Here is a 4,469-nt window from a genome sequence, read left to right on the forward strand (position 1 = left end):
GAGGGACCAGCTGAGACAAGAGGCACTGGCCAAAAGACTGTCCTTGAACGGAGATGGTCCTAATTAAGAAATCGATGCCCAGGACATAGCGGATCATGCCTTTCATCCCAGAACTTGGGAGGCTGAGGCAGGAGGATGGTCAGAAGGTCAAGGCCAGCCCGTGCTGTATTTCTAAGACCACATCTGAGAAAGAGAGGAGAAGGGGGGAAAAGATGGAGAAGTGTGGACGCCGTCATTTTCTTCAGCAAGTTCATAGAGGCAGTAGGTCTTGCAGTAAGCCCTATAAAGTATGGCTTTCAAAACCCTCAGAGTTTATGAGTTTCTAATGACACTCTGGAAAATTTTTTCTCTTTAATCAGTAACCAGCTTTTCATATCTTTAAACTTTGACCTATTTTAGAAGGAATGTGTATGTGTCTGATAGGCAGTAATATAGATTTAGCCTTTATACGTTTTTCCCCACGATTTTTCTTAATGGAAAACTTAAGTGTAAACTCTCAATCCAGCTAAGCCATATTTTTTTTTTTTATTATGACTTGAAATTTTTAATTTTTCAGAAAAGAGAAACATTGAAAACAGTGTTTGGTTTTTAAACCGGAAATGCCAAGTGTAATCTTTTTTTTTTTTTAACGGGGAAAATATTTTTAAATATTGTGACTTGTGCAGACATAAGAGACGTGTGCTCGAGATGAAGCGGAGATTAGATATGTAACTGTGCCTTGGATACCTGTGTTGTGACTTGACTTGTCAGCACAGTAATTACCCTGGGGTGCTTCCGAATGGAGAGCTGGTGTAAGTACGCATCTGTTTGAATCTCAGAACAACTCTGCAGAGTACACGTAAATGTTCCTTTATGTGTTTGAGTGGAAGATGATAGAAAAGCTAACAGATGGCCAACAAGGATATTGCGTTGGCAAGGGAAAAACCTAATTTAGTTGCTTTAGTTCCTGAATTATTAAAAAAAAAAAAAAATGAGTCAGTATAAACTCACTGTAAGAAAATCTTGGAACATTTGTTTTTTTCTCACTAAAGTGTTTTGTTTGTGCTTTTTTTTTTTTCCCAAGGGGGGGGAGGGGTAAGGGACTGGCAGATAGGAGGAGAGAGAGAGAAAGAGAGGTTAAGATACAGAGACAAACCAGTGACCATCCTGATATTTGAACCCTGTCTATAGTTTATTTTATCTTTTTTTTTCTTTCTTTCTTTCTTTTTTTTTTTTTTTTTTTGGTTTTTTGTTTTTTTTTTTCAATGCAGGGTTTCTCTGTGTAGCCTTGGCTGTCTTAGACTCACTTTGTAGACCAGGCTGGCATCAAACTCAAAGATATGCCTGCTTCTGCCTCCCCGAATGCTGGGATCAAAGGTGGGCACCACTACACCTGTCTAGTCTATAGGTTTTTTTTAAGTATATCTTTTTTCTTTTGCCTTTGCCAAGAGTTCCTTTCCTGTTGACCTTTGGAAGTATTTCTTAATGCTCAAAGCAGTTTTTTTTTTTTTCTAATAATTTTAGGTTTAAAATATGCTACTGCCTTGATTCTGCATGTTTGAACATGTAAAAATACTTTCTGATTAAATTAATCTTTTTCATAGTGCTCCCTGCTGTGTGGGGAGAACTTTGAAGCAAGGATCAGAAATCAAAAGACACAAATGCTCCCTAATTAGGGAAGTCTCTGTTCAGTGCTAGCCAAAAATATAGTGGCCAGTCTGCTAATCAGCTATGCTTGTTCCTAAGCACTAAATTCCTGAATATTTGGGGTGAAAATATTTTCCCTTTGTCCTTTTCAGAAGCAGCTAGACCTTTTCCAGACTCTTATTAGGCAAGATTATAAAGAAGGTGAACACTGCAAAATATCTTCCAACTGAAAGTGGCTAGTGGCCGGGTGTGGTGGCGCACCCCTCTAATTCTAGCACTTGGGGGGCAGAGGCAGGCAGATCTCCGTGTACCGTTTTGTGCCCCAATTTTATGTGAAGGAGCATTGGCAGCTTTGATGATTATAAACCAAAATAGTAATCAACTCTGAAAACTGTTGAAGATTGCTATCCTTCAGTGTCCTATTCAGCCAGGATTTAATTACTTATATTAAATTAAGCAAGCACTCCTATCATTAATATTTAAATTTGCCTTTTGTCTTTACTAAGTAATAAATTCACATGTATACCAAAGAATTCTTTTCAAATAAATTACTTCGTGATTTGTTGTCAGTAAATATTTGATTTGATTACTTATTCTATAGATAGGGAGTGACATAAAATTTTCTAAGGTGAAAGGGGTTACAAGGAGAAAGAATTTAATCAGCCCTTGTCTAAGGAGACATTGCTACCCCCAGACTGAGGGAGTTTCCCAGTTCTCTGGTGACAGATGCACAGCTGTAAGTCAGACTTATGCATGAAACTCCGAGGGGGACACTGGCCAGGACCCCTCTCCATAGATACCTGGAGTTGAGTTTTCCTTTTCACAATTGTGTTTTATGTGATATTAGTGATATTTAACCTTTGCAGCAAAAGGCTCTGGCTGTTTTTCTTTAATTTTTTTTTCTTTTACAAACCTACTTTATTTGGGGTTCTTTAATGAAAATGTCTCCCTTCCAACCCGCCTACCCTAGATAGAGAAAAGAGGTTAATAGGAACGGGAAAAGTAGACCTCTTTTAGACTCAGTTCCTTGGAGTGATTCCACTGGTTGTCCTCGGGACTCCAGCAGACCCACTAAGGAGCAAACCAGCAGTTCAGTAAAGGTGACTGCAACCGCAGCAGCTGGAACACAGAACTCTGAAACGTCCCCCTGACTGTTTCTCCCTAGTAATGTGTCGAAGTGGAGCAATGAACAGCCAAACAGTGGGAAGCAATACCAAAACCAAAAAGCCAAGCCTCTGGTCTCTGTGCAGACACACACACACACACACACACACTATATACTTATATATGTATATGTGTGTATATACATATGTGTGTGTGTGTGTGTGTGTGTGTGTGTGTGTGTCCTCTCATAGTCCATACTAGGATGCTTATCAGTTAGCAAAGACCATGCCTCCACAAGAGGCAGTTCCTCCTCTTCTTTTTTAAAAATAATTTATTCACATTACATCCGGATTGTAATCCCCTCGCTCTTATCTTCCTGTTCCCACCCTCCCTCCCTTTTCCACTCTAGTCCCCTCCCCTAGACCTCTGACTGGTGGGTTCCTCCTCCCCCACCATGTGACCACAGCCTATCAGGTCTGGACAGCTTGCCTTCCCTTCCTCTGTGTTCCCACTGGACCCCTCCACTAAGGGGCAGCGGTCAAATCTCAGGCCCCAGAGATCCTGTCAGAGGCAGTCCCCTGCTCCTCCCACTTCCCCATGTGGAGAAGGAGCTGTCCATTGGATACACCCGAACAGAGGTCTAGGCCCTCTGCTTGCTGTGTCTTTGGTTGGTGGCTCTAGCTATTTTAAACTGCTGAAGAATATAGTTTTCTTAAAAACATAAACTCCACCAGAAAAACTTTCTATTTTTATCTGTTGTGAGGATGAGGATCTGGTATTGTGTCTTGTCAGCCCTTCTCTCTCTCTCTCTCTCTCTCTCTCTCTCTCTCTCTCTCTCTCTCTTTTAAAGATTTATTTATTTATTATTATATATACAATGTTCTGTCTGCATGTACAGCTGCAGGCCAGAAGAGGGCATCAGATTACATTATAGATGGCTGTGAGCCACCATATGGTTGCTGGGAATTGAACTCAGGACCTTTGGAAGAGCAGGAGGCGCTCTTAACCTCTGAGCCGTCTCTCCAGCCTCCAGCCCTTCTCTCTTAATTATTCCTTCCCTAGTTACAGTTACCCAGTCTTTTAAGTTCTTTGGGACATGAGAATGGCCAGATCTGAGGGAAAGCCTCAGAGGGCTGCGCTGTGTCTGTGCAAATCCGTCCAGTTATGTTAGAACCCGACAGCCCTACAGCTAACCTAAACCCAGCACGTTACGAGCTTTTACAGAAACCAGGTGTGAACACTCTGGGACTCTTCCGAAGGCCTGGGCCCACTTGGGGAGGCGGGAAGAGCCGGTCTCTGTGGTGGGTTTACTTCTGCACGCTGCCGAGGGAGAGAACTGATTTGTAAATCTTACTAAACATCAATATTTCCTCGCTTCTCACTCCCACCCTGCCTCCCCAGAAACAAATGAAATGGAAACCAAGTCTTTCTGCAGTTTCTAATCGCGCTTCAGAAAGCCCATCAGTAGCCACCATGGTGGGATGTTTCGAGATTGCTCCTGTTTGCCGGGCAAGTTGGCTGTGGTTGTTTCAAAGTCAGCCCTCTGCTGGGATGCTTGGTCAACAGCTGGCTTTAATGTTGGAAACGTGGTTACTGTATGGGTTGCCTTAAATTGGTAACTCGAGTGAAAGACCCCCACAATTCTGATGCCCATTGTCATCTTGGGCTCTTTCAGAATGGACATTTTATTTGACATGGGTCCTTCATGGTCTTTGATGCTAACACAGTACTCAGGTCCT

The sequence above is a fragment of the Acomys russatus genome, chromosome 15 (genome assembly GCF_903995435.1).
Source record: "Acomys russatus chromosome 15, mAcoRus1.1, whole genome shotgun sequence".
Classification (NCBI taxonomy): domain Eukaryota; kingdom Metazoa; phylum Chordata; class Mammalia; order Rodentia; family Muridae; genus Acomys; species Acomys russatus.